We start from the raw sequence: 14,111 nt of genomic DNA, 5'->3' as shown, positions 1-14,111 counted from the left end.
AATAGAAAACTAGGTCTACATAAAGAGTTTGAAAATAAAGTTCAGCAGAGGAATTAGAAACCATAGAACAGAAATGGAACTGCAGGACATAAGGAAGGAGAAAATCTCAAGGAGGAGAAAGTGATTGGTGAAATCTGAAGCATGAGTGACAATGAAGTAACATTGTATTGTATACGTAAGAGATTGTTAAAGGGTAGAATTTATGTTGTGCTCTAATCACAAATAATAGTAACAATGCATGAGAAGGAAATATCACGTTCTGGGATGCATAGGAGCCCAGACTGCCAAGTGAGGGTCCTTGGCTTTGCTTAGGAAAGAATTCAAGATCCTAGCCAGAGTAAAGTGAAAGCAAGTATATTTGGAGAGGTACATGTTCCATAGGCAGAATGCAGACCATCTCAGAAAGTGAGAACATCCTTGGGATGTGGGAGTGATTAGTTTTTAGGGACTGGGTAATTTTATAGCAAAGGAGTAGGAGGAATGTTCTATTTTGGGGAAGGAATTGGGTCACTGACCACTCTTTGGCCTTTTATGAACAGCCTTGGGACTATCATGGTACCTGTCATGGTTCTGGTGGTTATGTCATTTAGTATGCTAATATATTACAGTAAGCATATAATGAGGCTCAAGGTCTACAGGAAGTCAGATATTCTGCTATCTTGGACCTACTTGATTCTAACCAGCTTTTGTCATATCTTGTTTTTCTCAACATCTGTGTCATTCTTTTAATGGTTGTGTTCTTCTGCCTTCCTTCCTGTCTCAGTAATAGTAATAATTAATAATAATAATAATAATAATAATAAAAAATAGGAAAGGAGAAAATTTAGATGTGAAGGATATGTTTATGGCATAGATTGTGGTGGGCGTTCATGGATGTATACTTGAGGTGTATACGTTAAATATTTATTTTTGTGTTAATCACACTCAATAAAGTGGTTTTAAAAAAACAAAGGTAACAATAAAATATTTAAAATTAGGAATTGTACTTTTCACAGTTAATTTTTTACCCAGGAAGTTATTTTCTTGGAAAAAACCTTACTATTTACAGGAAGCTGACCCATATTCAAGAGGATGGAATAGTGATAGAGAAAGGCTATAAATTAACGTGAATTATGAAGTCTTTGCTCATTTGTCATAGAACTGTTCGTCTTCTTCAGCCCTTTTAATCGTTGCCCTCTAGCCATTTATAATCCATAGCATGTAAAAATGTATGTATTCTTCAATATGCTACTTATCCTGAACTGTTCTCATCTGCATTAGTGATTGACGCAATGTTTGTATTGGTTAGTAGTTCCTGCTGGCTATTGAAGGAAACTATCCAAAACTAGTTTAATAATGGGAAGTGATTTACTAACTTGCATACCTGCCGAGTAGAATAAGCTTCAGGCAAAGGCAGAATCAGAGATACAAATGATGTAATTAGGATTCAGGTCAATTCCCTACAGCTGCAAACTCGGAAAGTATGTGGAAATTCAAGTCCCAAGACTTGCAGGCAACAATTCAGTCAGTTTCTGTGCTCTGTTATAAAAAGGACTTCCTTGTGTATAGTTATATAGTGATTTTAGGCGCCTAAATATTTTTTCAAATTCAAATTTTAGGGTCTCTCTTTTAAAACCCCCAATTCTAGGCACTAGTTTTTCAATCCATTGTTGGAAAAAAATTCTACATTGATTAACAAAATATATAAAAGTATAAAATAAGATAAATTCATTTTATGGAATAGGTATACATCTTTTCTTTGAGATTTATTGGACTACTGTTCAAGCACATAGTGGACTAGTGACAATCAACCTACTCCAAATAACTTAAGTCTGAATTTATGACTTAACCATTGGGGAAGTTGAATTATTGTAATATATTGAGACCCAGTGCTATTCAACAGAACTTTCTGCAATTATGGTCCCGTTTTATATGTACACTGTTCATATGGTAGCTACCAGCCCCATGTAGCTATTGGATATTTGAAATGTAGCTCTTGCAATAAAGGTTCTGAATGTTTGTTTTATTTAAATTTAAAAAGCTACTTGTTATTGGCTACAATATTGGACAGGGCAGGTTTAGACTGCTTAGGAAACCTGGCCCCATATACATAATATATACAAAATTATGAGTCTGTGAAGGTCACATAAAATTGTAAGCATATAGAATGAGAATAAAGACTGGTTCTAAAAACTTGGCTCTAATATGTAAAGAAACGTATGAAGACTGCATGAAACCTGGCTCTCTTTCTCTTGATTTCAAGCATCATTCATTGTTATAGTTTAGATTATTTGTGTATGTGGTGGTGTGATTGGGTGCTTACAACCAAAGGCATGATTTAGTAAATCACTTTCTTGACTGCAACAGAATCTGACTGAGTAATTTAAGCATAAAAGTAACTTTCCAGATGGATATTAGATAGATTATAGAATTGGCAGAAAGGCCAGTGAGTCAGTGTTAATTACAGCAGGAACCAAGCAAGGCTGAGTGGCTGTAAATGAAGCCAAGTTGATACCCCAGGGACAATTGAGTCAGAAGATTGCCATTGACACTTCTGCCCTCAACACGCAATGCTACTGTTCTATATAACACAGCCACGAATAGTATCAAACCTGCCTCTTGGTCTTTGTGTCACTCAGTCAAGTTCCAAAGCTCCAGACAAGAGCATTTGTTGGCCCAGATTAAGTCATGTGTCAGTAGTCTGCCTGCCCAAGTGGGGTGGATACAGAGTCCGGCTCCTGGAGTTTACACAACAGAGATAGAACTCTCTTCTCCCAAAGTCCCACAATGGGGTCTCGATTCTTACAAGATAAATGGAGGGGTCCATAAAAGACACACTTACACACACATACTCAGCATAGAGTTTAATAGAATTACCAACTGTATGATAAAGTGTAATATATTTGACTTTTGTTTGATTGCATTATTTTATTTTACATATTATATCTTCAAGATATGTTAAATATCATTTATCCTATTTTAAAATAAACAGAAACTCAGAATAATTATAGATCGCTATCTTTCCTTTTTGAATTCACTTCAATGTCCACTGACTCTGTGTATGTATGTGTGTATTGTGTATATATATATATATATGTGGGTGTATGTGTTTATATATATAAAGTTAAAAGCAATGATACATAAACTTGTTCTGGAATATCTTGTATGCTCAAAATTTGCTTGTTCAGTTCATTAGCTGCTTTGGCATGCATGGGTTATTTCTATTGTCATATCAAAATTATGAGCAGTATTAAATATATCTACAGTATTCAAGGTGATATAAACTACTTTTAATTAAAATAAGAGGACACTAAGCATAAAGGAAATGCCATAAGAGAGACAGATATATATATATATATATTACTTGAAATTACATTTCCCTCATATATGACTCATGTTATGGGTTTATGCTGTTTTTCCCTTCTTCTAGTATTGCCTTTGTTATCCTTGTTCTTTGAACTCTGTTATTATTGTGTGTGCCATTGAATTAAATTGACCTGGAGGAATTTTCAGTTTTATTACTATTTTTATAAACATCGAGATGAGGAAGGGTAACATAATATCTAATTACACATCAGTTATCGGCACAAATAACACTAAGTAAATATTTATGTTTGCGGGGGTGGAGCATCAGTGTGCAGTACAGCTGTGGAAGACTAAAGACTCTTTCTGGAGAGCATGTTAATTTGTGTATAATTAATTTCTATTCTGCACTTTGCAGCTGCATTTTCCTTAGTATCTGCAAGAAATGCTGAAAATAACAAGAATGAAGATACAGAAAACCCTACATTTAGGTTAATGTATTAAAAACAAAGCTTTGATCTGGCAAATATTACTAGGAGACAAATATTATAAGGCACATACCTATAGTTTTCAACCTTGTTTGAACATGAGAATTACATGGGAAGTTTTAAAAAATCCTCAAGCCCAGACTGTACCGCAGTTTCATTAAGTCAGGAAATCTGAAAAATAGAAAATTGAAATCAATATTTCTAATGCTACCAAAATGATCTCAAATTAGTATCTTTCAGAAACAATGTCCTTTAAGTTTACTTTGCTCATTATATATAAAGATACCTTGAATAAAGTGACAAGAATCTTTAATAATGTTGGAAATGTTGGACATTGCTACTTTGTTTTAATAGTTGACATCTGCAAAATAATGATCATTTTAATGGAAGCATATGTGATTAACCTCATGGTCTTGGATAATTCCTCTTTTAAAATTATGTTATTAAATGAGACCAAGTATTTTTCTCTACAGGTATGTCTTTATAACACCTTTGTTATTTTAATAGATTAATTTTTATTTGTACTGATATTAATACATACACATAGTAGTGAAAGGCAAATGGTGCAAAAACACTTATCACAAAATGAATATTGCTCTTCTTCCCACATACTCCCTTCTCACAGCTTTTCTTCTGTAATATTTTAGTTCTTTTATTTTAACTTGATCTGACTATCTTGATTTCCTGCTATAGTATATGAGGGTCTGCAGGTTTACAAATTCTACGTCTTTTCCCTTTTTCTTGTTTCACTTTATCATTAAATATATAGCTCTTCCTTTGGTTGTCTTTTTAATATGTGTAAAATACTGACATGTTTATTCAGCCTACTCTTGTTAACTATTGATAGGCTATAATTACTTCCCACTTTATAAAATGAAGACAGAAAACTTTACCATTGGCTTCAGAAGCTAATGTGATAGATCAGGAGAGGCTGTGATCATTTCATCACTCTTTCTCTTTGATAGTTCTCTCAGATACCTTAAGTTTTTCTTAAAAACTTTTATATTCAATTTTCCAAGAATATGCACTTTTGCTGGGAGAGGTTTATTACTGTCAAGTGGTCTGCTTGGAGATATCAAAGCTTTTTCTGTAATTTTTCCATTTATGTTTTAATATTTATCTCACCCCCACATTCCAATGTATTTGACATTTTTGACTCCTAAGCTTTCAGGAAATATGCAAGACAAGGTAAAATCCTTCTGCACATTTTTAAGGAGAGTTTCCTTTGTTCTTCCAAACTAGTCATCATTATTTCATTTACAATTTGTCTTTGAAGAACCTACTGAAATGTCTTTTGTATTGGGAACAAACCTTACAAACTTTAATTTGCTGAGTATTTAAATCTTTTAAGTACTTCTTATATTTTAATGAAGCTTCAGGAAGAAGAAGAATAAGATGTTTGTGCTCAATCTCCCATCTTGACTTTAAAAAATGACTTCAGGAAACATTATATAAAGGAAAGTGTGTATTAATTGTATTGTAATGTTCCTTGAAAATGATAGTTTACAAACTTTACATATAAAATACATGTATACGTGGGGTTACCCAAACACATGAACGATACTGTATGAAATTAACATTATTGTGAAAGCCAACTAAATAGTCACATATTTGACAATTTTAACATATATGACTTCATTGTTTTCCATTGTGTTAAATCTTAGACAAGAGAAAAATAATCCCCTGAGATAGGAATGCAGCAATGAAGGCACTGTCATCAATTTTCATATCAGCAAATAGTTTTGTTTACTATTTGTAATGTGAAATCATTCTATATTGTACTCCCTTTTTTCTATGAATTTTAAAGATATTTTATCATGTCATGTTTCCTTTATAATATATTTATCTGAACAATTAAATTGTAGAATTTAATTAACATCTGTACTTAAAGAATTAGCAGAGGTGGAACTTTAAAAGGACACTAAGATTTATGTTAATTTTGGAATGAGTGGAAATTGATTCTCAACATCTGATGCACTTCACACAATTCTAATAAAAGCGTGCAGACAAGTTTGCTGATCTTTAGAGACTTCTAAACTTGCTTTAAGATACGACTTATGATGAAGAAATAAACTCTATTCACGCTAGTAAGCTGAAACTCATTTTGTTTATGTCCCTTCCCCGTCCAGTTAAACAAAGATGCTTATTCATTCAGAGCATTTCCAAAGTTCTGGGAACTCATCTTGATTGTGTGTGTGTGTGTGTGTGTGTGTGTGTGTGTGTGTGTTTTTCCAACTAAGTGTATATTTTTAATTTAATTTATTGAAGTAATTATAGGTTTACATGCATTTGTGAGAAATAATACAAGGAGATCTCTTGAAAATTTTGTCTGCTCAATTCCTCCCAATAGTAATATTTTGCAAAACTAGAGTATATTATCAGAACAAGAATATTGACATTGGCACAATCCACCAGTTTCTTTCAGATTTCCCAAGGTCTCCTTGTACTGATTTATGCATGTGTTTGTGTGAGTATTAAGTTTTTTTTTTTAATTTTTATTTTTAAATTTTTTTGTTGAAGTGTAGTTGATTTACCATGTTTTCTTTGTTTCTGGTATACAGCAAAGTGATTCAGTTATATATATGTAGTCTTTTTCAGATATTTTTCCATTATAGGTTATTACAAGATATTGAATACAGTTCCCTGTGCTATTCAGTAGGTCCTTGTTGTTTATCTATTTTATATATAGTAACATGTATCTCTTAATCCCAAACCCCTAATTTATCTCTCTCCTTCCCCTATCCGCTTTGGTAACCACGTGTTTGTTTTCTATGCCTGTGAGTTTTGTAAATAAGTTCATCTGTATCATTTCTTTTAGATTCCACATATAAGTGATATCATATGATATGTGTCTTCCTCTGTCTGACTTACTTCACTTAGTATGATAATCCCCAGATTCATCCATGTTGCTGCAAATGGCATTATGGCATTATTTCATTCTTTTTTATAGTTCAGTAATATTCCATTATGTGTGTGTATGCACGCACGTGCACACACACACACACACACACACATACACCCATATACATACACACACATAGCTTCTTTATCCACCTGCTGATGTACATTTAGGTTGCTTTCATGCCTTGGCTATTGTAAATAATGCTGCCATGAACATGAGGGTTCCCTCTGGATATATGCTCAGGAGTGGGATTTCTGGATGATATGGTAGGTCTGTTTTTAAATTTTTAAGGACCTCCATAGAGTTCTTCATAGTGGTTGCACCAATTTACATTCCCACCAACAGTGTAGCAGGGTTCCCTTTTCTCCACACCCTATACAGCATTTACTACTTGTAGACATTTTGATAATGACCATTCTGACTGGTGTGAAGTGATACCTCATTATAGTTTTGATTTATGTTTCTCTGTTAATTGGTGATGTTGAGCATCTTTTCATTTTCCTGTTGACCACCTGTATGCCTTTTTTGGAGAAATGTCTGTTTAGGTCTGCCCATTTTTTGATTGGGTTGTTTGCATTTTTGTTATTGAGTTGTGTGAGCTGTTTGTATATTCTGGAAATTAAGCCCTTGTCAGCTGCATCATTTTCAAAGAGTTTCTCTCAGTCTGTAGTTTGTCTTTTCATTTTGTTTATGTTGTTCTTTGCTGTGCAAAAGCTCTTAAGTTTAATTGGGTCCCATTTTGCTTTTTTCTTTTGCTGTAGGAGACTGACTTCAGAAAACATTGCTACAATTTATGTCAGAAATTATTTTACCTATTTTCTTTTCTAGGAGGTTTATGGTGTCATGTCTTATATTTAAGCCACTTTGACTTTATTTTCATGTATGATGTGATGAAGTGTTCTAACTTCATTGGTTTACATGCAGCTGTCCAACTTTCCCAACACCACTTGCTGAAGAGCTTATCTTCTCCATTGTACGCTCTCACCTCCTTTGTCAAAGATTAATTGACTGAAGGTGGATGGGTTTATTTCTGGCTCTCTATTCTGTTCCATTGATCCATATGTCTGTTTTGTGCCAATGCCATGCTGTTTTGATTACTGTAGCTTTGTAGTATTGTCTGAAGTCTAGGAGGGTTATGCCTTTAGCTTCCTTCTTTTTCCTCAGGATTGCTTTAGCAATTCTGGATCTTTTGTGGTTCTGTATAAATTTTATGATTATTTGTTCTAGTTCTGTGAGAAGTGTCATAGGTAATTTCATAGGGATCACATTAAATCTGTAAACTGTTTTGGGTAGTGTGGCCATTTTAACAATATTAATTTTTCCAATGCAAAAGCATAGGATATCTTTCCATTTTTTTGAGTCATCTTCAATTTCCTTTATCAGAGTTTTATAGTTCTCAGCACGTAAGTCACCTCACTAGTCAAGGTTTATTTTGAAGTATTTTTGATGCAATTTTAAAAGGGATTTTTTTTTTTTACTTTCTCTTTCTGATATTTTATTACTAGTGTAAAGAAATGCAGCAGATTTCTGCATGTTAGCCTTGAATCCTGCTTTGTTGCTGTATTTGTTTATCAGCTCTAGTAGTTTTTGTGTGAAGTCTTCAGGGTCTTCTATATATCGTATTCTGTTATCTGCATATAATGATAATTTTACCTCTTCCTTTCCAATTTGGGTACCTTGTTTGTATTAAGTTTTATAAAAATGTTACAAGTCCTTGTATCCCCAAGAGCACAGTTACCACAGTGAACAGTTCCAACACCACAGGATCCCTCATGTTGTCCTTCAGAACCAAACCAGTTTGGTTCCTGTCATCACCCCGAGCCCTTCGCTCCCCAACTATCCCAGGAAAATGCTAACTTGCCCTTTTTTACATTGTTGCCATGTAAAACATGTTATAGAAATGGAAATATGAATTATATAACCTTTTAGAATTGGCTGTTGTTCACCTAGTGTAAGTCTGGAGATTCACTCAAGTTGGTGCATGTATCAACAGTTCCTTTTTATTGCTGAATAGGAATCCATGGTAAACTTGTGCCATAGATGGGTTAACCTTTCATCATTGAAGAACATCTAGGGTGATTCTAGCTTGGAGCTATACAATGACCTGCTATAAACATTCATTTATAGGTATCTGTGTGAATGTAAGTTTTCATCTTTGAGAGATAAAGCCAGGGTGTGCTGAATGGGATGGTAGTAGCATGCTTACTTTTTTAAGGAATTGCCAGGCTGTTTTCTAGTGTGATTGTGATATTTTACATCCTCACCAGCAATATATGAGTGATCCAATTCTTCAAGTCCTTCCCCCCATTTAGTGTTGTTGTTATTTTTTTTTTAACCATTATGATAAGTGAGTAGGAATAGCTCATGTGGTTTTAATTTTCTTTTTCCTAGTGGCCAATGATATTTAACAACTTCCCCCATGCTTATTTTCAGTCTGTGTCTTTGGTAAAATATTTGTTCAGGTCTTTGCTCATTTTCTAATTTTTTTGAACTGTTAAGTTTGAGCATTCTTTATAAATGCTAGACAATGATTTTGGATATGTAATTTACAAATACTTGCTCCCAGTCTCTAGGGAGTAACTAAATTATCTTTTAATTCTCTACACATAGACTTTCACAGAGAAAAAAATTAACTTTAATAAGGTACAATGTATAATTTTCTTTTTCTTTAATGCATCTTGCTTTGGTGCCAAATCTAAGAACTCTTCTAGTGCTCTGTATCAAAATTTTCTCCTCCATCCCCCTTCCCCAATTGTGTAGTTTTAGGCTTTAGAGATATGTCTAAAATATAGTATGAGACAACTTTGTATACAAACTCTTGTGAGGTTTAGGGCAAAGTTGGTTTTTGTTTTTTGGATTTTGCCTATAGATATCCAGTTGATCCAGCGTAATTTGTTGAAACGGCTATCCTTCGTCTTTGAATTGGTTTTGTACCTTTGTTAACATTCAGTTGAGCATATCTGTGTGGGTCAGTTTCTGGCTCATCTGTTCGGTTCTATCGATCTCTATGTCTCTTTCCCAACCAATACCACATCTTCTTGGTTACTGTAGCTAAATAGCTAATGGCTAGCATTAATGTCAAAGATAGCTATGTTTCTTCTTTGTCAAGACAGTTTTAACTAATTAAGGAATTAAATTCCCATAGAAATTTTGGAATAAGCTTGTTTATGTCTAAAAATATCTTGCTGGAATTTTTATAGACATTATATTAAACCCATAGATCAATTTGGGAATAATTGACATTTTGCTATGTTAAATCTCCTAATTTATGAACATGATTTCTTCATTTATTTAGTCTTTGATTTCTTTCATCAGTGTTTTACAATTTCCAGCATATGGTGCATAAAATACCTAGTGCATATTTTATTACTGTACCATTTATTAAGTTTATGATTTTCTTTGGAGTGTTTATAAATATATTGTGTTTTAATTTTAGTTTCTGCATGTTCATCATTACTATTGATTTGTGTTTGTTCATTTTCTGTCCTACAAACTTGCTGAATCACTTATTCTAGAACTTTTGTTCTTATATTTGTTTATTTTGTAGATTTTCCACATAAATGATGATGTCCTAAATAAATAAGGAGAATTTTAATTCTATACTCCAAGCTGCATGCGTTTTCTTTCTTTTCTTGCCTTTGTGCTATGCTGGCTAGAACTTACAGTACTATGTTGAACAGTGGTGAAAGATGACATTATCACCATGTTCCTCATCTTAGTGGAAAAGTATTCAGTTCTTCACTTTTAATATGATGTTAACTGTAGATTTATTATATAGATGCTCTTTATTAAGTTGTGTTAATTCCTCTCTATTTCTAACTTGCTGAGAATTTTTTTATCATGAATAGATGTTGGAGCTTGCCAGATACTTTTCTGCATCAGTTAGTATGATCATGTTTTAACTTCTTTATCTTATTGACACGGTGGATTACATTGATTGATTTTCAAAGGCTGAACCAGCCTTGCATACGTGAACTAAATCCCACTTCATCTTTTTATGCATTGATAATTCAGCTTGCTAATATTTTGTTGAGGATTATTCATTCAATTTCATGAGTGATATTTATAGGTAGTTTTATTGTTTGTTTTTCTACTGCCTTTTCTTTTGGTATCAGAGTAATATCGGCTTATTGTATTACTTACAAAATGTTCCCTCCTCTTATATTTTCTGAAAGATATTTTGTAACATTGCTATTAATAGTTCTTTAAATATTTGGTAGACCTATCCAGTGAAAATTGCCAAAGTAGTGCTGCCATCTGGAGTTTTAAAATTGTGAATACAATTTCTTTGATGGTTATAGCCAATTCAGGTAAACTTTTCACTGTAATAGTTTGTGGCTTTCAAGGAATTAATCCATTTCTTTTAAGTTGTCAGATATATGAGCATAAAATTTTTCATAATATCCCATTATTACCTTTTTAAAGGCTGCAGTATCTGTAATATTATCCCATCTTTGATACTGAATTAATGATTTTTGTCTTCCTCCTTTTTTAAAAAAAAGGATCTTTCAGTCTTTCTAGAGGTTTATCAATTTAATTGATTTTTTTAAGAATCAGAATTTTCTTTCATCTGTTTTTTCTATTTTTTCTTGTTTTCAGTTTTATTGACTTCTGTTCTTATCTTTGTTGTTTCCTTTTTTCTATTTACTTGAATTTATATTTCATTCTTTTCCAGCATCTCGAAGTAGGAAAATTAATTATTAATATGAGATGTTATCTCATTTCTAATGTTAGCATATAGCTGTAAACTTCATTTGTAACACCACTTTAGTTGCATTCCACATATTCTGATATGGTATGTTTTCTTTTCACTTAGTTAGAAATATTTATTTTCTTTGAAACTTCCTCTTTGATCCATGAATCACTTGTAAATGTCTTTTAAAATTTGTATGTATTTAGAGATTTTTCCATTGTCTTTCTGTTGTTTATTTTTAGTTTGATTCCATTAAAATCAGGTAACACATTCTGTAGGATTTCAATATTTTAAATTTTTTTGAGTTTCATTTTATGGCAGCATGATGTGGTCTATCTTGGTGAATGTCCATGGGTACTTGAAAAACTGTGTATTATACTGTTATTAACAAAGAGTGTTCTACATATGCCAATCGGCTCCTTTTGATTTTTCCTAAATTTGCATATGTGTCCTTGCTCATTTTCTGTCTGTAGTTCTATCAGTTGATGGGGATGGGGTTGAAATTCCAAAATATATTTGTGGACTTGTCTATTTCTCCTTTCAACTCTATCAGATTTTGTTTCATGTATTTTGAAGCTCTCTTGTGCATCCATATTTAGAATGTAATGTCTTCCTGATGGATTTGTCCTTTTATCATTATTTTTGTCTCTAGTACTTTTCTTTGCTCCAAATAATATTTTGTCAAATATTAAGACAGACACTCATTTAAAAAAATAAATACTTTATTTTCATGTTTGCATGATGTATCTTTTCCATTCTTTTATGTTCAACATCTGCCTATGTCATTGAATTTGAAGTGAGTTTTTTTGTAAGCTGCATATAGTTGGATTGTGTTTGTTGTTTGGTCTGCTTTCTCTATATTATCATTATTGCATTTAAGGCATTTTATTTAATATAATTATTGATATGTTAATGAATAAAAGTTTAGTTTTATATATTTATATATATTTATATATATTTTGTTCTGTTTGTTTTCTCTGGTTCTCATTTATCTGCATGCCATTATGTGGGCTACATGAACATTGTGTAGGAGTTTGTCCATTTATATGTAGTGTTTTTGTGTGTACCTCTTGGTATAGTTTTCACTGTGGTTGATCTAGTTGTTACTATATATATATATATATAGGTGGTTTTTAAAAGTCTACTAATGTCAACATTTTACCTCTTTGAGTGAATGCAGAAACCTCATTTTCATTTTGGTCCCTTTGCCTTCCTTGCTTTAAAATATTATATTCTTGGATGTCAGATGGGATTATCATTTTTGTTTCAATATTTAAATATGATTTATAAAATTTATAAGAAAAGCATAACTATTACATTGATTCATATTTCTCTTTTTTGGCCTTACCACTCTGCCTTTCTGATGCTTCAATATTATTTAATTTGTCATTTCCTTTCCGTTTGAAAAACTTCCTTTAGCCAATCTATAAGATTAGGTCTATTATCAATAGGTTCTTTTGGTTTTCATCCAAGAACGTTTTTATTTCCTTTATTTTTAAAGGATATTTTTGCAATATAGAATTCATAGTTGATTGTGCTTTTCTTTCAAGCTTGCAAAACGCTGTACCTCTTCCTTCTAGCCTCCCTACTTTCTCCAATGGAGAAATCCGCTGCCATTTGAACTGTTTTCTTGTTGTTGTTGTTGTTGTTGTTGTTGTTTTGTTTTGTTTTTTGCTTTTCTCTATAGGTAGTACATCATTTCTCTCTGGCTGCTTTCAACAGTTTTTCTTTAATTTTCAGAAGATTAATTATAATAAATCATACTATGGATTTCTTTAACTTGTTTGGGGTTTTCTCAGCTTTTTGCATCTGTTGGTTGTGTTTTTAACCAAATCTAGCAGGTTTTCCATCATAATTTCTTCAAAATTCTTCCAGCTTCAGTCCTTGCACTTCTCCTCTTAGAATTCTAGTAATATATCTATTGAATCTTTTGTTATTGTCCCTTGTATCCCTGAAGCCCTGTTTATTATTTTCCAGACCATTTTTTTCTCTCTCAGACTGGGTGAGTTTTATTCTCTCCTCAAGTTGGTTGATTCTATCCTCTGTCATCTCCACTCTACTCTTAAGCCTATACAGTGATACTTTTTTTTTTCTGTTATTGTGTTTTCCAATTCTATCATTTCCGTTTGGCCATTTTTAATAACTTTTATTTCTTTGCTGAGATTATCTATTTTTTTCTCTTTTTCATTTGTTTCAAGATAATTAGAATTTATTATTGAAGCATTTTTATAAAAGCTACTTTAAAAATCCTTGTCCAGTAACTCCAATAATTGATTCATCTTGGTGTTGGCATCAATTGATTGGCTTTCACCCTTCAAGTTGTGATTTTCCTGGTTCTTTCTTAGTATAATGGGTGAGTTTTTTGTGATTTCCTAGACATTTTTTCCTACCATTATAGGAGACTCTGGGTTTTATTTATACGTTCTATTTTAGCAAGCAGTCACCCAGTTGAGGTTTAGCATGTGGGTCTCAGATTACTTTAATGGACTGCCATTCAAATGGCAGTAAATGCTCAGTGCCTTTGTGGTATTATTTTAGTCTCCTTAGTTTATCTGAAATCAGTGGGGTACCCAATTATCCCAAATTACCCTCCTCCAAGGGCCAAATGAGTTCCCCCTAGGCCAGTCTGCTAAGTGTCTCTTGATAAGGGAGTAGTGTGGTGAAACTCCCCTCCCAGTGACCTCTCGCTTCCTTGGCGTCCTTGTTCAGGGGTGGAGAATCTCATGACCATGAAGTCAAAGAGTCT

The 14,111-nt window shown here is 32.7% G+C and overlaps 1 protein-coding gene across 6 annotated transcripts in view; it reads left to right on the top strand.

Moving 5' to 3' along the window:
• Window positions 1-14,111, top strand: part of CDH18 (cadherin 18) — a 627,896-nt gene that overhangs the window by 339,061 nt on the left and 274,724 nt on the right. The gene's annotated exons all lie outside the window — the stretch shown is intronic.

Source organism: Camelus ferus, chromosome 3 (genome assembly GCF_009834535.1).
Source record: "Camelus ferus isolate YT-003-E chromosome 3, BCGSAC_Cfer_1.0, whole genome shotgun sequence".
NCBI lineage: Eukaryota > Metazoa > Chordata > Mammalia > Artiodactyla > Camelidae > Camelus > Camelus ferus.
The sequence above is the reverse complement of the archived record's forward strand: the minus strand, read 5'-3'. Positions and strand labels throughout refer to the sequence as shown.